Below are 21,664 nucleotides of genomic sequence, written 5' to 3'. Positions count from 1 at the left end.
TTGTTCTACTATTTTGCCTTCTGGGTTTTATATGTCATATCTAATTTTCCTTCTTTTTACCTTTACTCATAGTCTTCCTTTCTACACTCTTCTCCACACGTCTCTCTTCTGTCTTCGTATCTGTCTCTAGTGTTCCCTTTAGTATTTCTTGCAGAGCTGGTCTCTTGCTCACAAATTCTCTCAGTGATTTTTTGTCTGAAAATGTTTTAATTTCTCCCTGATCTTTGAAGGACAATTTTGCTGGATACAGAATTCTTGGTTGGCAGTTTTTCTCTTTTAATAATTTAAATATATTATCCCACTGTCTTCTCACCTCCATGGTTTCTGCTGAGAGATCTGCGCATAGTCTTATTGGGCTTCCCTTGTATGTGATGGATTGCTTTTCTCTTGCTGCTTTCAAGATCCTCTCTTTCTCTTTGACCTCTGACATTCTGATTATTAAATGTCTTGGAGTATGTCTATTTGGATCTATTCTCTTTGGGGTACGCTGCACTTCTTGGATCTGTAATTTTAAGTGTTTCATTAAGAGTTGGGAAATTTTCAGTGATAATTTCCTCCATTAGTTTTTCTCCTCCTTTTCCCTTCTCTTCTCCTTCTGGCATACCCACAACACGTATATTCGTGCGCTTCATATTGTCTTTCAATTCCCTAAGTCCCTGCTCATATTTTTCCATTTTTTTTCCTATAGTTTCCGTTTCTTGTCGGATTTCAGATGTTCCGTCCTCCAGTTCAGAAATCCTGTGTTCTGTCTCTTGAAATCTACCATTGTAGGTTTCCATTGTTTTTTTCATCTCTTCTACTGTGTCTTTCATTCCCATAAGTTCTGTGATTTGTTTTTTCAGACTTGCAGTTTCTTCTTTTTGTTCTTTGCTTGCCTTCTTTATATCCTCCCTCAATTCATTGATTTGGTTTTTGATGAGGTTTTCCATGTCTGTTCGTACATTCTGAATTTATTGTTTCAGCTCCTGTATGTCATTTGAATTGTTGGTTTGTTCCTTTGACTGGGCCATATCTTCAATTTTCCTAGTGTGATTTGTTATTTTTTGCTGGTGTCTAGGCATTTAATTACCTTAATTAGTTTATTCTGGGGATTGCTTTCACTTCTTTTATCTAGGGTTTTCTTGCTGGATGAATTTGTTGTCTATCTGTTCTTTGACATTCCTTTCAGCTTTATCTGGACCTTTAGCTTAAGTTTTGTTTAACAGAGGAGAATTTTTCAGTTCTTGTTTTCTTGTTTCTTGCCCTGCTCGTGTGGTGCCCCCCCCACACACACACATACACTTAGGAGGGTCTACTTAGATATTATATACCCCAGCCAGATTTTCCCAGACCAAACTGGCCTCCTATCCCGAGGAAAGAGTCACCTGCATCGGTTTTCCCTGAGGGTGAGACCTAGCAGGTTGAAAGACTTTCCTGTGAAGTCTCTGGACTCTGTTTTTCTTATCCTGCCCAGTATGTGGTGCTTGTCTTACTGCAGGTCCCACCAGCATAAGATGATGTGGTACCTTTAACTTTGGCAGACTTTCCCTGCTGGGGGTGTGGTGGAGATAGAGGAGAAGTTGTAGGCTGGTTTTAATGGCCTCAAATTACCAAGCCCTGGTGTCTGAATTCCTTGCTGGAGGGATTCCACCTGAGTTGGGGGGCTTCACCCCTCCCCTGGGGAAGGCACAGGCTCCAGACAAGCCCCCAGAAGAGCTCACTTCTGCCTATGCCTGGGGCAGTTGCAGCCCGAAAAGTCCTGCCACTGTATCCAGAGGCAGTCAAGCCTTTGTAGATATACAGCCACAAAAACTTCCGTTTCCTTCTTTTTTTTTTCCCCTTTTTCTGTCAGTCCTGCCCCCTTGGCGCTGGGGCAAAAATGTGCAACCTCCGCTTTGATCAGGTTCACCTAAGCTGGGGGCCTATTTTTAGTAGTCAAAATTTGTTAATTAGTTCCACAATTGGCGTTTGATTATGCCCAGTCCCTGTTGCTGGTAAAGTCCTTTCCTTTCCCCTCTGGGAAGCGGCCTGTGGGGGAGGGGCGCTGGCCGCCACAGCTTTGGGAACTCACAGTTCGGGGGGGTGCTCGCAGCCGGTCCAACTGGTCCAGACTGGGGTACGCTGTGTGCCTGGTCACTGACGTGGCCCCAGGAGCTGTTCTGTACTGTTTCTGGTTATTTAGTAGTTGTTCTGGAGGACGAACTAAAGCGCACACGTTGTTAAGCCGCCATCTTGACCCGGCCCTTTCACCTTCTTGGCAAAGTCCTTTGAAGCAGAAGTGTTCAATTTTGAGTAGGTCCCATTTGTCTGTTTTTTCTTCTATTGTTTTTGCTTTGGGTGTAAGGTCTAAGAAACCACTGTCTACCACAAGATCTTGTAGATGCTTCCTACATTTTCTTCTAGGAAATTTATGGTCCTGGCTCTTACATTTAGGTCCTTGATCCGTTTTGAGTTGATTTTTGTATGAAAGTGTGAGATGGGGTCGGTCCTCTTTTATTCTTTTTTTTTTTTAACTTTTTTCTGTGTGTGTGAAGTATAATATATATACATAAAAGCAATAAATTTCAAAGTGCATCTCAATAATTAGTTGTAGAACAGATTCCACAGTTTGGTATAGGTTATAATTCCACAATTTTAGATTTCTGTTTCTAGCTGCTCTAAGTTCCTGGAGGCTAAAAGCAATATCAGTGCAATGATTCAGCACTCATACTTGTTAAACCCGACCTTCTCTGTGTAACTCCTCCACCTCTTTCATTCTTTTGGATAGGGATATCCAGTTCTCCCAGCATTTGTTGGAGAGACTGTGCTGTCCCAGTTGAGTAGACTTGGCAACCTTGCCAACAATCAAGTGACCATAAATGTGTGGGTGTGATTGATTTTTGCTGTTTTACTTCTAACAAATTTTGGATGACAAAAAAATAAAACACCTTGGTAGTTTTTTTGTTTAAGTCTCAGGGGAAATAAAAAATAGAAAAATGCAAAAATGTATAGCTATGAACATGTATCTGAACTCTTAGGTTCTAATTGTTTCAATGTAGTTGTATTAATACTGAAAAAATAACTTGTTTTTGGAACTAATAAGCTTACGTGACTAGTTGCAGGGAGAATGTTACCTGACATTAGTAACAATATATTTATTGAAATACAATAGAATCCCTAGATAACTTTCTTCATTTTATGGATTCTGATAGTCTTCAAGTCAAATCATATCCCACAAATTATTTTATAGTAAGAATTGGATATAATACATTTAGCTTAATTAGCAGTTTTAAATGCTAACCCCATGAACAATGCTGTAAATTCCATTTCTCTATTTGAAGAAGTTGCAAGTTTATGGATTATAAAACTCTCTCTTGATATAGCATAATCAATTTGAATTTGAATTTTCTGGTTAGGAGAAGGGAGAAGTAGGGAAAGCAAGAGGAATGATTTCCTGTGGTACATTGAAGGAGAATCTAGGCAGAAAAATGAAATTGTCCTTAGGTCTTTTATACAGTGTTTCTCAAAGCTTAGGTGTGGTCCTATAAAGCTATCGTAAAGCTGTCATTGATTTAGTTTTGTGGTTCGTACACTAATGCTTATACTTTTGTTTCTCACATGAATTAACTCTTATTAATAATGAAGAGCAGAGCATCTCATTTAGAATGTTGCATGTGCTGGGGCTAGTGAAATGGGCGAGATCAGGGGTTGACAATCATAAGACACTGGCCCAAATTCAGCCCACCACCTGTTTTTGTATGGCTGGCAAGCTAAGAATGATGTTTACATTTCTAAATGGTTGAAAAAGAACCCAAGGATAATAATTCCTGACATGTAAATATAAAGGTAAAACCACCACTTTTTTCTGATTCTTTATTTTTGTGACACAGGAGAGTTATAGCTCCGATATGGAAAATAGTGGTCATAGTTTTTCTTCCCAAGACTGAAAGTTAGCACTCAGGCATGTCCAACCTTCCCTGGGGTAAGGACTTCCCACCTACAATGATGGTAAAGCTTTCAAGAGACCCACAGCCCCAGGAACCCGTGAGGGGCTACAACTGCCCAGCCCCATAGTGGACCCAGCACCATAATGTGGCTTTTCCATAAGATTGTGAATCAGTAATGGAAGCTGGAAGGAGGGGTCCATTTACTACCTTGCTCATTACAAATAATGGTAGTTTATGTTCTTAAAGTAGTCAATTAAATCTGAGTTTGCTCACATAGGATAAAAAATTTTCAATAGTTATATTTCTCCTGAAGGAAATTAAAAATTAAATGTTGGCTTTTCTCAAAGACAACTGTAAAATTTCATGAAGTATCATTTTATCCTCGTTTAAAGCAATTATTCCTTAGTTTGAATAGACTTCAAAGACATCAAAAGCATATTTTTGAGAAAGTGCTAAATGTTGATAGATTGAACACGCAGGATCCAGTATTTAGGAGAAAGAGTAGAACCTCTCACTACTTCTAAAGTTTGCTCTTATGAAATGATGAAAAAATTATCATGAGACTAAAAATTCTTCTAACAAGTGAACGGTGCATTTGTTAGCCTCCATTCGCAGAGTATTCTCGGAGAATGATGAAAAACTAAGTGCATTTTAATTTATTTCCTGGGTCCTTTTATTAATCTTTTCTCCATTCTACTTCACAAATTTATATATTCTGATGGCTCTGTTTTGAATTTATTTGTTAGTTAACAAAATTATTTCCAAAAGTTGTCTATACAAAAGATAATTTTGTAAATAAAGACTTTGGAAGCTAATACCAGAAGTAAAGGTGCTTAAATATTTGGTGGTTTTTCAACTGATTAGTACTTTGATTCATGAGAAATTGTCAAAGTATATTTCAGTTAAGTTATAATTTAATTATGTTAACTATAGGTAGCAATATGATGTTTTTCTTCTGGTTCAGTAAAATTCTTTTAGCATTTATGATATATTTTTTGGGGGGGATTGGAAATAAATTTTCAAGCCTTTAGGTAAATGTTTTTAAGAATGTTATCCAGGAAATGTTTAATGTTTGTGATCCAATAGCAGTGGTAGATTTAGCTTCTGTGGAAACCCCTTTTAAGAACATAAGTAGTTGGTTGAGTTTACTGGGATCTGTGAGAAGACAAATGGATCGATTAAGGAACCTTTGAACAAACCTTTCTGTTGACTCTGGCTACGAGCTGCCCCATTTTCCGGGACCTGTGCTCCTGTTAACCTGAACATCAGGTAAAGGAAAGAGTAGATTAAAATGAAGTTTATGGAAATAGCTCCAGACTGGTATTTGGTCCTTTGTAGCCACTGACCGCTTGTTCAATGTTTGGAAAATATCAAGCAGTAGGAGGTTGCTGCTTCTCTGCTCCTTTCTGGGTCTTAGTGCCTTGCCCTGAAAGTTATTATTGGCCATGAGCTTTCTTGTTCTCTTCTGTCCTTTTAACTTTATTCACCTGGCCCAGCGGGCTTTGAGGTATAGATCATAGTAGTTTTCCTCGGTAGTTTAAAATGGATGGTTTAAAGCACCGTGCCTCAAAGCCGCAGTCTCCATCAGTTTGAATTTGTTTTCACTGATGTTTTCAGGTAGCACTCATTGTTTTCATATCACAGACTGTCAATTGAATGGTAGAATTCTGCCTCCCAGTTTTGTTGCAGGTCTATAGGCTCAGATGATATGGATTCTTGAAAGAGCAACTTAAACTGTTAGTAGCTTAAACTTGGGGCAAGTCCCCTGGGACCCACACATAAAGCAGTTCCCTGACCCCTCCACAAGAAGGTTCTCTGTCCCGAGTTCCACCCACAGTGATGTCATGATTAGGCAGCGCCAACCTGGTCCTCCTCTCACCTGCTCCCCTTGACCTGGGGCAGCAGAGCAGCAGCACAGCAGCACCATCCTGACTGTCAGTGCTGCCTCCGTTCTCTCCGCAACGTCCAGACCACCCGTTTTCTAATTATCCCCAAAACGGTGCTGGTAAAGCCTAGGGGGTGCCTATCTCAGTCTCTGTTGACAGAGGCACTATATTCTCAGCAACTTTTCTGTTTCTGATTTTCAGTACTCCTCTTTAAACATTCTGAGAATGGAATCTGCTTATTTGTTTACAGATGACTGGAATTAGATGTAAACATCCTATTAATGACCAATTTCATGCACATAGCAGCCAAGAGAGTCTTTTTAAAGGAGGATATGCATTTTGCAGATTAATAATACCTTTAGGGAATGAGCAATAAGAGTCTTATATACAAAAAAGTAGTCTACATAAGACATTGTTAAAAGACATTGTTTCTGATTCTGTTTAAAATAATGTAGAGGTGTCTCCATTCTTTTTTTCTTTTTCATTTGGCCAGTCATTTCATCATCAATAATTAAACATTGCTTGTACCAGGCCTTGTGTGCGGTACTGGGGATACAGAAAAACTACACAAAGTGTGTTCATTTGAGAAGCTTCAGTCTATTGTATTTTGGTTAAAATAAAACCTCCTTTTTTCAGAATACTCAAGCAATGGCATGTTCTGAAATGAAGCATACCATTTTCATGTACTGTACATGGACTGCTAGTTTCTTTCATCTTTCTGTTAAATTTCTTTAGGTTCAATGGGGTAGAGCCCTTGATACCAATGGACAGATGTATATGTTTTCATTTGGAGTTTGGATACATTAAGAAATAATCACATTATTACTTTTCTGTGTCTAGTCAGTGTATGCTGTACATATGCCTAGTGGTAAAAAACAAGTCTGCACTGTTACTCCAAGGATCATCTTTCTCTGGTTGCCCATGTTGTTCCATATATTGGTAACAGAGAATCAGACTCTTGTGGTACAAGTTAAGTTCACTATTTATTGAATCCAAATAATAATAATAATACCTAATGTTTATTGAGATTCCTTGCTAAATGACCTGGTCTTTTTGCTTTTTAGATCTGAACTGAAACTCAAAGGTCTAGCAATAGTTAGTCCATAAACTTGAAATTCAAAAAGACTTGCAGAAGACTAGGTTTAATATTTTTATAAGGGCATAAGAATTGATTACTCTGATATTAATGATGTATCAAGGGTACATTTCTTTTTGGTAACCTCATTCAGTTTATAGATGTTTGTATTATAAATATAGCTCTAGATATTTTTTAACTGCCTGAGGTATTAACAATCAGTTCTGTGCTAACCTCTGGAATCCTGACAGATAATGAAAAAAATCTACTCAAATAATATTCTTGGGGCCTTGTCCTTCCCACCCCTGTTAGTGCTTAAATAGAATATCTTCAAGCCAGATCTTGGCAACAGAATATTTTTTAAAAGAAAGTTTCTTTATGACAGAAACGTTTTTCTTGAAAAAGAAAAAACAAAGAAAGATGAAGTTAGTGGCATATGGGTTATTATTTCTGAATCCCCAAAACAAAAAGCATTATTGCTATGATAAGACATCCTTTCAAAATGTATATATCTTTTAAATATTGGTATTTCAGGTTGGAAACCGGATGAACTCTCTGCATGATAAGCCTGCCAGAAAAGCCCCCAAAAGCTCTTTTTCTAAACTAATACTTTAAACTGTCTGTTTAGTGGGAGTTAGGACTAGGAAGAGTAATTTAATTAGTCCCATTTCTGGTGGGGAATTGAGAATCTTCTCTAGAGGGGAAGAGATTGTTACATATTGAAAGAATAATTTTAGGCTCTAAATAATTCTTCATAAATAAAAGACAAGATCTCACCGTATCCAGTTGACCATGATGGCAGCATAAGATGCTTTAAGATTGCCATTCCCCACAAAATCTTTGCATAATTCACAAAAACCAACAAAGCCATCTTCCACAAAACTCCAGAAAAACACATAAAGGGTTGCAGTAACTGGACAAGTGCCCAATGAAAAAAATATGGCTTTAAAAGCGGAAGAGAAGCATGTGATACCCTTCCTAGCCCCTTGACCACTCCTTCCACAGCATGGTGTTGGTACCAGCCTGTGCTCCAATTGTGGGTCCCTCTCCCTGTTCTGGAGGGAGCAGAGTAAACCCTGTGCACATATTGGGATGTCTATATGTCAGTGCGAGACTATCAAGGGGCAGTCTGAGGGACTGAACCAGGAAACTTGGTTCTGGCTTGCCCTCCTAGAGGTCGTGCTGCAGACAGAAGCAACTTGTACACAGGTGAAGTAGTGTAAGAAACAGTTGAGTGAAAGCTGCCTGGGAGAGAGGAGTATTATCTTTAAGATAGTGTCTAAACTACAACATACAAGATAGAGGGAAAGTATTTCATTGGTAATAGCAGGGGCATTTGAATTCCTAGAAACAAAGGAGTTTCTAAATACAGGAGTGCGCACAGTCCCAAGACAAAACACAGGCTCAAAAAAAGATAGAGAAGACCCTGCACTTTACTTTCGCCTCAGGCTGATCTTCTCATAGAAGGGATAAACTCTGGTGGAGAGCATCAGCCAATACAGAGCCTCTGCAAAGCAGCTGTATATGTGTGTGTGTTGGTTTATTTGTTTTTGTTAGCTCTGGCACTCAAGGAAATCTCCGTCATATTAACTGGATACAAACATCAGGAACAGACAGCTCAAGAAATAAATCTCAAGAGTTAGAACTTTAAAGTATTAAAATGTACAAGTATAGTATGTAACAAAAAATTACAAAGCAAAAAACGAATCAGGAAATGATAGCCTGTCTAGAAGAACAATGTTAAAAATCAGAAATAATCAATAAAGAAGATAGACTTTGGAAATACTGGACAGTGACTTACAAAAAAAAGATCCTCAGTATGCTCAGGGAGATAAAGGAAAACCTGGAGAAAGAATGAAAGGATATCAGGAAAATGATGAAAGAACAATATGAGACTCTCATTAAAGAGATAGAAATTTTACAAAGGAACCAAATAGAAATAGTGGAGTTAAAGACCACAACAGCTGAATTGAAAAATTCCGTAGAGGGTTTCAACAGCAGAATAGAGGTGGCAGAAGAAAGAATCAGTAAACTTGAAGAAAAGCCAGTTGAAATGATTCAGGCTGAGAAACAAAAAGGAAAAGGAAGTTTTAAAAAGTGAATATAGCCTGAAAGAACTACAGAACACCATCAAGCGTTCCAGTATAAGCATTATGGGAGTCCTAAAAGAAGAAGAAGAGAAAGTGGCAAAAGGAGTGTTCAAAAAATAATGGTAGAAAACTACCCAAATATAATAAAAAACAAAAATATATGCATTCAAGAAGCCCAGCACACTCCAAAAAGGATAAACTCAAAGAGTACCATGCCCAGACATGTAATAGTCTAACTGTCCAATGAGAAGGACAAGGAGGGATTTCTGAAAGCTGCAAGAGAAAAGTAACATGTACGTGGTAGTCCCAATAAAATTGTGTCAGTTTCTCATCAGAAGCCATAGAGGCAAGAATCTAAAGAGTCAAAGTATTTAAAGTGCTGTAAGAAAACAATTACCGATCAAGGATTTTATATGCATTGAGATTGTCTTTCAAAAAATGAAGGAGAAATTAAGACAATCCCAGATAAACAAAAGGTGAGGGAGTTTGTTCCCGCTAGACCTGACTCACAGGCAATTCAAAGGGCACTTCTTCAGCCTGAAAGGAAAGGACAGTAGACAATCGATCAACATGGCATAAGGTATTAAAGACCTCCAATAAAGGCATATATATGGTGATTGTATATGCCAATACTATTATATTGTAATTTCTGGTATGTGACCCCATTTTTAGCTTTTTACAGATTCTAAAATGCAAATGTATAAAATATAATGGAAGGTACACTGCATAGTATAAAGATATAATTTGTAACAAGTGCAATCAAAAGGGGATAGATAGGTATAGGGACAGTGTTTGTGTCTGCTACTGAATTTAACTTGATAGCAAATCAAATGTGATATGTCTCATATCTATAATGTGATACTTGTAATTATAAGAATATATACATTCAAGAAGCCCTTAATATTTCATGTTAAGCCCCATGAAACCACAAAAAATGAAAAAAGTATATAAAGAAGGAAATGAGAAGGAGCTCAAAATGTTATAAGTAAATAAATAAATGTGACAGTAGGCATTAATGAAAAAATTGAGGGATGAAAAAGACGTAAGTCTTTCAATGACAAAATAACAAAATGCAGAAGAAAGTTTACCATTATCAGTAGTTACATTAAATGTAAATAGATTAAACTCTCCAATCATAAAGCAGACATTAGCAGAATGACTGAAAAAACATGACCTAACAATACGTTGTTTACAAGAGACTCTAAAGACACAAATAGGTTGAAAGTGAAAGGATGGAAATTAGTAACCAAAAGAGAGTTGAGATGGCTATATTAATATCAGATAAAATAGACTAAGTCAAAAACTGTTATGAAGGACAGTAAAGGTCACTATGTACTGATAAGGAAGTTAATTCTATAAGAGACATAACACTTACAGAAATATGTGCACATAACAGCAGAACCCCAAAATATATGAAGCAAATACTGACAGATTTGAAGGGAGAAATAGGCAGTTCTACATTAATACTTGGAGACTTTGACATACTACTTTCAATAATGAATAGAACATCTAAACAGATCAATGAGAAAATAAAAGACTTGAAAGAATATGAGCCTACTAGTTGTAACAGCAAAATACACATTCTTCTCTACTACACATCGTTCCTTCTTAAGAATACCATATGTTAAGTATCAAACTAAGTCTCAATAAATTAGAAATTATTGAAATCATAGAATGCATCTTTTCTGACCACAGTGGAACGAAGCTAGAAAGCAGTAACAGAAGATGAAGCGGAAAATTCACAAAAAGTTGGAAAGCAATGCTCTCAAAAAAAATAAATAAATAAAAAAACAGTGGGTCAAAGAAGAACTCACAAGGGATATTTGAAAATACCTTCAAGCATTGGAAGCAAAAACAAAACTTATAGGATGAGGCACTGCTGAGAAGGAAATTTACCATTGTAAATGCTTCTGTTAAAAAAAAAAAAGATCTCAAATCAGAATATCAGCCTTATAACTGGAGTACCTAGGGAAAAAAAATGAGCACAGTAAACCCAAATCAAGCAGAAAGAATGTATTAATAGAAATTAAAGCAGATATGAATGAAATGGAGAATTGAAAAATAATAGAATCAATGAAATCAAAATTGGTTCTTTGAAAAGATCATTAAAATCAACACATTTTTCATTAGATTGACAAAGAAAAAATGAAGACACAACACAAAAAACTACAACTACAACTGAGAAATGAGAGGGGGGACATTTCTACTGACCTCGCTGAAATAAAAAGTTTCATAAGAGGATACTATGAACAACTGTATGTCAACAAATTAGACAAATTAGATGAAATGGAAAAATTCCTAGAAACACACAACTACCTACACTAATTTAAGAAGAAACAGAAGAGCTCAAGAAACAATAACAAAGAGATTGAATCAGTAATCAAATCCTCCCAACACCAACAACAACAAAAAGCCCAATACTAGATGGCTTCATAGGTGAATTTTCCAATATTCAAAGAAGAAATTATACCAATCCTGCTCAGACTCCTCCAAAATATTGAAGAGGGAATACTTCTTAACTCATTAGAAGAGACAGCATCACTCTAAAACCAAAGCCATATAAAGATACAACAAGAAAAAACGTACAGTCCAATATTCCTTGTGAATATAGATGCAGAAATCCTCAACAAAATTTTAGCAAACCAAACCCAATACACATTAAAAGAATTGTACACCATCATCAAATGGTATTTATCCATGTATGCAAGGGTGATTCAGCATAAGAAAATCAATTAATACAATACTACACTTTAATATAACAAATCATTATCATATTTGATGCAGAAAAGGCAGTTGACAAAATCTGGGAACACTGAAAAACTAGGAATAGAGGGAAACCTCTTCAAATAATGACGGGTAGATATATATATAAAAAGCCCATTGCTAACGTCACATTGAGTGGTGAAAGACTGAAAGCTTTCCCTTTAAGATCAGGAACAAGGTAAGGAAGCCCACTGACACCACTGTTATTCACTGTTATGCTGGATGTTCCAGCCAGAGCAATTACAAAAGAAAAAGAAGTAAAGGCCTCCAAATTGGAAAGAAAGAAGTAAAACTTAAAGATTTGCAGATGACATAATCCTGTGTATAGAAAATCCTGAAAGATCTGCAACAAAGCTGCTAGTGCTAATAAACAAACTCAGCAGAGGGGTAGGGTACAAGATCAACATGCAAAAATCAGTAGTGTTTGTATATATTAGTAATGAACAGTCTGAGGAGGAAATCAAGAAAAAAATTCCATATACATTAGCAGTTAAAAGAACCAACTAATTAGGAATAAATTTAACCAAGGATGTAAAGAACTTTTTCCTGTAAAACTATAAAACATTGCTAATAGAAGTCAAAGAAGACCTAAATAAATGGAAGGACATTCTATGCCCATGGACTGGAAGACTAAATATCATTAAGATGTCAGTTCTATCCAAAGCAATGTATAGATTTAGTGCAACCCCAGTCAAAATTCCAACAGCCTTCCTGGAAGAAATGGAAAGGTAATTATCAAATTTATGTGGAAGGGTAAGGGACCCCAGTTAGCCAAAACCATCTTAAAAAAGAAGAAAGTTGGAGGAGTCACAATTCCTGATTTTAAAACTTATTACGAAGCTGCAGTATCAAAATAGTATCGTGGGCCACGGTGGCTCAGCAGGTAAGAATGCTTGCCTGCCATGCCCGAGGACCCGGGTTCGTTTCCTGGTGCCTGCCCACGTAAAAAATAAAATAATAAAAATAATAAAAAAAAATAGTATCGTATTCACAGAATAACCAACGGAACTGGAATTGATAGTTCAAAAATAAACACATATATAGCCAATTGATTTTTGAGAAGAGTGCCATATCCCATTAACTGGGAAATAATGACCTTTTCAAGAAATGATGCTGGGAAAATTGGATATCCATATATGGAAAAATGAAGGTGGACCCCTACCTCATACTATATACAAGTGGATCAAAGTCTTAAGTATAACAACTGAGTATAAAACTCCTAAGAGAAAACATAAAGAAGCATCTTCAGAACCTTATGTTAGACAATGCTTTCTTAGACTTTACACCAAAATCACAAGCATAAAAGGAAAAATAGATAAATGGGACCTTTATCATAATTTAAAACTTTCGTGCATCAAAGGACTTTATCATAGATGTAGAAAGACAACCTACAGAATGGGAAAAAATATCTGGAATCCACAAATCCAATAAGGGTTTAATATCCAGAATATGTAAAGAAATCCTGCAAAGACAACAACAAAAAAACGAATGACCCAATTTTAAAATGCACAAAAGGCTTGAAGAGACATTTTCCAAAGATAGCGAAGGGCCAATAAGCATATGAAAATGTGCTCAACAATATTAGCCATTAGGGAGATTCATATCAAAATCACACACAAAAAAAAACCACAAGGTAATATCATTTCACACCAACCAGAATGGTACTATTTTAAAAATGGAAAATAACATTTTCCATTGGAGAGAGTGTGAAGAAACAAGAACACTCATTCATTGCTGGTGAGAATGTAAAATGGTGCAGTCGTTGTGGAAAACAGTTCAACAGGTCCTCAGAAAATAATGTATAGAATTTAACATATGACCCAGCAATCCCACATTTAGGTATTTACCCAAAACAATTGAAAGCAAGGTCTTGAACAGGTATTTTGCAACTGATGTTCCTAGTTGCAATATTCACAGTTGACAAAAAGTGAAAGCAGCTCAAGTGTCCATGAAGAGGTGAATGAATAAGCAAAATGTGGTTTATAAATACAATGGATTATTATTCAGCCATAAAAAGGAAAGTAATTTCAATATATGTGACAACATGGATGAGCCTTGAAGGCATTATGCTTAGTGAAATAAGCCAGACAGAAAGGACAAATACTGTATTATCTCACTGATATGGAATAATTTGAGTATGCAAATTCTTAGCATCAGAAACTAGAATATGGGTCTGCAGGGACCAGAGTGTGGGTAGGGAATGGAGAGTTAGTGCTTAATTAAGTTTTTCACTGAGGTGATGGAAACATTTTGGTAATGGTGTAGTACAGCATTGCAAATGTAATTAATACCACTTGATTATATATTTGTGGTTAAAATGGAAAAGTCTAGATTGTATATATGTTACTAGAATAATTTTTTTTTTTTTTTTTTTGCTGGTATACCTGTTTTATAATATTCCCCATTAGTCTGAAGAATAACAAACTCAGTCATCTGAATACAGGACTCTAAATCATGCAAACTTTTCTTCCCAACCAGCTTTCAAATTTTTGAACCGATCACTCCTAGCCAGTGCTAAAAAAAAGATAATTTGAAGGCCCAATTTTGAAATATTCAACTTGTTCAATAACTCCTAAACAGCACATTCACTACAAATAGCTACTTTATTAGCAGCCTCACAATGAATCAGCCTACTTAAACAGCCTCTGAAATTCTTAAGATCTTAGAATTACCTTGAGTTGGTCTTAGCAATAAAAGCTCAAGCAAGTGGAGGCAAATAGAATAAAAATTTTTTTAAAAAGTCCTAGGATTGTACAGCACAAACAGTGAACTCTAATGTAAACTATAGACTATAATTATTGGGGTAATTGTAATTCTGTTGTTTCACATTTGTTACAAAGGTATCACAGTAATGCAAAGTGTTAATAATAGGGAAACCTGTTGTGACGGAGGGGAAAATAGGGGAACGATGTACTTTCTGCATGATTTCCCTGTAAACCTCAAATAAAAAAAAAATTTTAAAGACAAGATCTCAAATCACAGTTACTCTTAAGTTCTTAAACAAATTGCTCTGCCTATCATAGTTATGGCAGCTAAAATAGGATAACTCAAAAAAAATTTTTCATATTGTCATATGTACATCTAGTTTTCATTGACTTAGAATCATGCAGCTAAAAAAAATAAGACAGTTGTGAAACTCATGTAGTAAGTTTGTTTTTAGATGTGGGGCCACTGCTGGCTGAATTTTGACAGTGGTGTCATGTGAATTCTAATTTCTCTGTCTTTGTGCTTCTTTGGTTCCTGCATGACTTGATTTTCTCAACACGGTCCCATATTATGGAATGGCAGTGTCTGACTTTTCATTCTGGGCTTGGCAGCACTGCTTGGTTGGTTCCAACTTTGTAGATGTGGATCTGATGCTCATTGTGTGGCTCTAGCAAATAGCACGTTGTGGCCGCCTGTCGGGGTGGCATGGCTCCCACACACAACAGGACGTGCCTGTTTCAGCACGGCAGAGATGCCAGGCACGGGCTGGTGAAGATGGGCGCCTTGTACAATGTGGTGCTTTTTCTGAAAGATCTTCCTATTGCAGAGCAGTGCCAACTCTGAGGCACATGCTTCATTAAATGGATCACATCTGTTGGCACTTGTGGGTGTTAGCATTGATACATATCTTTCTGTTACTGTGTTGTTTGTTCTATGCTCCCCTCATGCCTTTCTCCAAGTGACTGAATAATCTTAGATAATACAGATATATACTGAACCAGATCATAAACTGTTGATGCTTGCTAACACTGCATGTTTATCTCAGCACAAGTTTCCTCTAAGACGTGGGAGATAAAAGATGGTGTAAAAATGTTGGGTTTTTTTGTTTTTGTTTTTCCCTCTCCCAGGTTTTCAGCACTTAAACTTAGCAGTCTGTATGGGGATGAGAAAGAATCCTGGGTGAAGGTGAAGTCTATAATGTTAACATAAAGTTAGGCACAGGTTAGGGAATTCCTTATCTTTGGAAGATTTTCCTGAATAAAAGTATCCAAAAATGTAACTTCACTGGAGTCGTCATCTGTCTCTCAGGCTTTGTTTTTATTGTATTTAGCATTTACTAATAAATTAAAATGAACATAAATCAATTTTTCTATGCCTTTTTTATATCCCCTATGTAATTGTCTTTTCATTTTTACCAGATTATTTAAAAATAAAAAAAAAAGAATCTCACATAATGAAGATTATTCCAGTGTGGAGGAGTTTCAAAGACTAAATTAAAAGTGAAACACTTTGCTTTCAGCTGTGCTTGTTCACAGTGAGCAAATTATTAACTTTTTTTGGTATTAAATTACATCTTATATAATTATATAGGAAATATGAGACTTATGATAGATATGAAAATAAAATGAAACTACTTATTGATTTCACCAGATATTTATTTAGTGCCTATGCAAAGAAGCATATTGTTAGCTTTTTCTGTTCTCTTATTAAAATGTCCAAACTTGGAAATAAAGAATGGCTTGCATTAGTTAATAAATAAGCATATAGCCACAATACTACAAAATCCAAATTCATCTCAATTTTGAAACTGCTTTGGATTTTGGCAACTATTTGCATTGGCCATTTGACAAATCAGTACTCAAAATAAATCTTCATTTTCTAGTTCACTCCAGTTCTGAGACTATTTTGTCAGTGGTATGTAGGTTGGCCGTGGTTTACGATATGCATACATTCCATGCTTTTGTAAAAGATGACTTCTTGGTTATGTATTTATATATATTAATAAAATATTTATATAGTAAACAGTTTTAAAATATTAGTTAAATTAAGCTTTCCTGTTTGGATTCTGGAAAACGCAAAGTGGGTGTGCCTGCTTAGTCTTATGACACCTGATGAAATATTGAGTGGCTAATCTGGTAGGGATTGGGGGAGGAAGAGTTGAATTTTAAAAAGCAAACTCATTTCATATTTGTATGATCTAAAGGCAAGCTTGAATACAAAAATAGTAATTGAAAATCCTTAGATCTGTGAATGAGCACAGGGCATGTGGTGTAGTTCTGGGTATATGACCACATGTCTAGAACAGCACTGTGCAGTAGAAATATAACAGCCATACATACCATTTTTAATTTTCTAGTAGCTACATTATAAGAAGCAGCAGGTGAGATGATTTTTAATAATATATTTATTTTTAATTAATTTTTTAATAATATATTTTATTTAGCCAAACAGCAAGAATATTACAATTTCAGCATACAATCAATAAGGAGATTTTTCAGTTCTTTTTTTTCATGGTAAATCTTCAAAATTTGGCATGGTAGTTTACACTTATAGCACATCTCAGTTGGACTAGCTAAATTTCAAGTGCTCATTTGCTATAATTGTTCCTCTTTGGACAGTGCAGGTCTAGAATGCAGTTCTCTGAGTGGTTAGGCTGTCACAATTATATCTAAACCAGGTTTATGACTCTGACCATAGAAATTGATCTGAAATTGCCACTGTTTTGAGACATGACACTTAATAATAATCATTGAAACTTATAGAAACTTCTCCAGCAAAGAAATGTATTTGTCTTTCTAGTACTAAGTATATTTGAAGCAAATTCAGAAGTATAGAAAGAGAGTAAAGAGTACAATTCTTCCAAAAAATAGCAATAATGAATTTTAAAGGTTTAGAGATCCCTTACAGAACGCTGGGATTTGAGAAAAGTGATGAAATTATAGGATCATATTAGAAAAGAGTTTATCATAAATCTGAAAGCTGTATTTTCTATGTAACTTTTATTTTCTTGTATGCGATTAAATCTCACTGTTATAGCCATCTAGGGAGAAAGCCATATTTAACAATAGACTAGATAAATGAAATATGATCACATGACTTTCACATTCATGTCATAATTTAACTTTATGTTAATAGAATACTTTCAAGTACAGGTCCTTTGGGGTATTTTAATGGAAGACCTTTTTTTTTTCCTATCAAAGGCTGCTGATCCATGGGATAGGAGTGGGGGAGGGGCGTCAGAAAGAAGTTAATCTATATTACATTCAAATAAAAAACAAGTTAGTTTAGTTTTTCTAGATAGAAATGTAAACTGTTCAAGGGACCTGCTTTTGAAGTTAAAAAAGACATCATTTCATTGAATATATATTTTGTTTAGTTGGGAGGTGCAAACACAAGTTGTGGGAGTAGGGCAAGCTTAAAGAAGAACACACACTACAGGAGATGGGTCTGTGGAGGGGGAGTCCATTAGTGTCTAGTGAACTGCTGAGCCTACTGCTTAGATGACAGAAAAACAATGGGCTGAGATCTTGGCCCCAAAGCATCGTCTCCTCCTGCTGGGCCTGTAGCAGCTACAGCAAGCAGACCAGGCCAAAAAGAGCAGGTTGGGGATAAGGGATGGTATGGGGAGGAAGGAGTAGCTCTTCTGCCCTGTTTAGGTGTAGATGAGACTCCATTTATACCTTTAATGGGTTTTTTTAATCATTAAAGGCTTCTATTTATATGTAAACTAATAATATAAGAAAATCTGAAAAGTGGTTTGACACAGAATCAGGAAAATTATGGGTGGAAGGGCTGAAATACACTTAGAGCAGACAAAACTTAACAGAGTTGTCTGCCATCCTTCTCCTTGTATATGGCAAAAGGCGTAGTTGTCTGAGCTCTGGTTTATGGATTGTGAGTTATCACCTCTTATGCAAATTGTATCCCTGTGCTCTACTGCTGTAACTCAAGTTGATCATCCCCCAAATCCTATCCTTAAAGAAGTTAGTCAGTAAATTAACTTTACGGATCTTTTTTCCCATCAATTTTTTAAAGCTTAAAGGCTTACCAACATTTGTCTACTAATGAGTGGTAGCAAATGGCCAAACAAAACCAGAATTTCCAATAATTATGTAAACATTCAAATGTAACCGTGCTTAATTTGACAGGTTTATTGTTGTTGTTGTGACTTGTGATTTTTTTTTTTTTTGGTATCACATTCATTGTAATCTAATCAATTTCTATGAAGTAAAATTATCTGGTGGAACTAAATATATGATTATTTAGAAGTTTTCAATAAAGAGAACTTGACTTCCTGAGCTATTTGGGGAGCCACTGCTCTAGAGCATAGATAAGAGCTAAGGTTTTGAGAGGCAAATTATAAGAAAGAATATTCCGACACCCCAAAATTTTAAAATGAAATGGGCTATGTTCTTAAAACTGAATACCCATCACTGAAGTTGCTGAAGTCAAGGCCACATGGTCACTGCTGAAAGCCTTTTAGAAGGGATTCCAGCCTTGCAGGGAGATCATACACACAACCTCTAAGAAGCAAGTTACCTCTAAGAAGCCAAAAAGAATTATTAGTACCTTGTGGGTCTGTGACTGGGCAGCAGCTCAAAATTCCTTGTGCCCCTTTTGGTAGATAGCAGTCACTTCATCCAATCGCTTCCTGTGTTCCCTTTCCACAGTCAGCCAGGTGCTGCTGATTCAGTCATCAGAAAGTTGTAGTGGCTCCTCCCGGCAGGCAGGTGTCAGGGATGCATCTGTGAATGAACAGGCTTACTGTCTTTAGCTGCATCAGAATTTCCCGGGGCGGGGGGGGGGGGGGGGGGGGGGGGGCTTGTTAAAAAGCTGATGGCTGGGTCCCAACCTCAGAGTTTTTGACGGAGCAGGTCTGGGTGGGGCCTGAGAGTGAGCATTTCCAGCCAGAGTTTGAGTGCAGGACCGTGGAGCACACCCCAAGGACCACTGGTTTACGGCAGTCATTCTCACTTGGGGACAATGGGGAATGCGTCCCCCAGGGGACATTTGGCAATGTCTGGTGAGACGTTTGGTTGTCATTACTGGACGCTACTGGCATCAGTATCTTCCAATGCATGGAACAACCCCTCACAATGAAAAATTATCCCACCCAAATGTCAGTAGTGCTGAGGTTGAGAAGCCTTCCTCTAGGGAAATGGCAGAAAGCCAAGTATTTGTAATAAACGGTGTGAAGAACATTGCAACAGGCCAGCGTGGGGCGACAAGCAGGGGCTAACTTAATCTAGGGGATGGGTTAAGGGCATCAGATGAATAAGGCAGCCCCTGCTTCCAGAGGCAGTCACACATGCATTCAGTTACCAGGAGGACACATTGCCCTTCTCCTGTGGAAGGAAAAGAGTAAATGGAGAAAGGAGATTCTGCCTGGGAGATTGGGAGTGGGATTTCAAAGTCAGTGACTTTTGATGACTTTATAAGATGGATAGGATTTTGCCAGGGGCATTCTAGCCTAAGGGAACAGAATAAGGCAAACCAAGCCAGGCTGAGGACATGTGGAGTTGGCCAGTGTGCCTGGAATACAGACCAGGAGATGAAGCTGGAGAGATGTGATCTTGCCAGATTAGTAAGCAAGGGCCTTAAATGCCATTCCCAGAAGGGTTCCCTTTGTCCTGTAGGCAACAGGGAGGTTTTGGTAGATTTTAAAATAAGACTGTTCATTGTGTTTTATGACATGATGAAATCCAAGTCAGTATGGCTTTACTGGTGGCCTGGTGAAACACTTAAGTGCCTCAACTATAACAGTCAAAACTTTTTTTTATATTCTATTATGCTTCTTTGTACTTTAGACCCTGAAATTTGGTATAAAGAAATCTCTAAGAAAAGCCAGTAAGGTCAGGAATATATTAGCCTGTGCTTGTTTCTGCTTGACTTCAAATCTTTCTTGTTGTATGAGCCAGTCTGTGAAGGAGGACATTTCCCCCAGCATACTGGGCCTGGGCCCAATCCCATAACTCAACAAGACTATCCAGTGCAGGTGTGGTGATGTCGAGACTAATTCAGGTCACAGTTTGATAAGAGCTGGTCAGCATGAGAGGAGTCTCCTTGACCAGAATATAGAATGGTGCTGCCCACCCCACAGATCCCACAGGCTCTTTCAGGGACATGAAATCCCCAGAGCTTTTCTAATTAGTTCCTACATCCTTGTAAGACTCTTTGTATTCATTTAGGGTCTGCATGTCTCTGCTTCTCTGTCTTTCTCACACATACACATGTTCATACACACACTTGAACACTCATGCCAAATACTTAGAATTGTTGTTTTCTTAATCAAGCAAGTAAATGTTTCATGAGAACCACGGTATATCTGTTTTATTATATAATGTGCCTGGTGCATTGTGTGTCAGGCTGGCTATATCAGCCCCCACCTTTACTCCATCAAAGCCCTACTGGAAATTCCATCTTTCTAACCTGAGGGAATTTCACTCATTCATGTGCAACGAATGTGTATTGAATGCTTTCTGTGGGTCTAGCAGTATACCATGTCATTTTTTAAATGTTTATTTTTATATGCTTTTTAATACATTCAAATGGTTTAAGAAAATTCAGGAGTTATGCAGTGAAAAGTAAGACTTCCTCAAATGTTTGTTTTTAATATGCTTTTTAATACATTCATATGGTTTAAGAAAACTCAAGAGCTATGCAGTGAAAAATAAGACTTCCTCCCTCTTCTACCCCAGTTTTTCTTCTTAGAACTACTCAGAAACTGCTATCTTCAGTTTCTTGTGTGTTTCCCAGACATTGGCTATTTACAAGCATTTTAATACAAGTGACCAGGTATTTTTTATAAGCTTTATTTATTTATTTTTTAATATACATGGACAGGCACCGGAAATCGAACCTGGGTCCTCTGGCCTGGCAGGCAAGCATTCTTGCCTGCTGAACCACCGTGGCCCACCCTGACCAGGTATTTTTATATAAATTTTTTTCTCTCGAATAGATCCTGAAGTGGGTAATGTTGCCACCATTTTGTAGATGAGGATATTGAGCGTACAAGTATATGTAACTTTCTCAAGGTCACGTAGTAAATGGCAGAGCTGGAATTCGATCCCGGGGCTCTGGTTTTAAGTGGAACTGAACCAAGATTCATAATCTCCCCAGGCAAGTTAATGATTTGGTCCTCCAAGCAGATACGCATTTGCCCCACCCAAGCCTATGCTTTTTTAAAAAATGTTTGTTCACCATTTATTTAGAAGAGGTGATGAGAGCTTCACAAAGGAA

At 37.0% G+C, this 21,664-nt stretch overlaps 1 protein-coding gene across 9 annotated transcripts in view; it reads left to right on the top strand.

Annotated features, from left to right (window-relative positions):
* The window catches only part of TMTC4 (transmembrane O-mannosyltransferase targeting cadherins 4), a 76,532-nt gene that overhangs the window by 23,871 nt on the left and 30,997 nt on the right, over positions 1-21,664 (top strand). The gene's annotated exons all lie outside the window — the stretch shown is intronic.

Source organism: Tamandua tetradactyla, chromosome 4, assembly GCF_023851605.1.
Source record: "Tamandua tetradactyla isolate mTamTet1 chromosome 4, mTamTet1.pri, whole genome shotgun sequence".
NCBI lineage: Eukaryota > Metazoa > Chordata > Mammalia > Pilosa > Myrmecophagidae > Tamandua > Tamandua tetradactyla.
The sequence above is the reverse complement of the archived record's forward strand: the minus strand, read 5'-3'. Positions and strand labels throughout refer to the sequence as shown.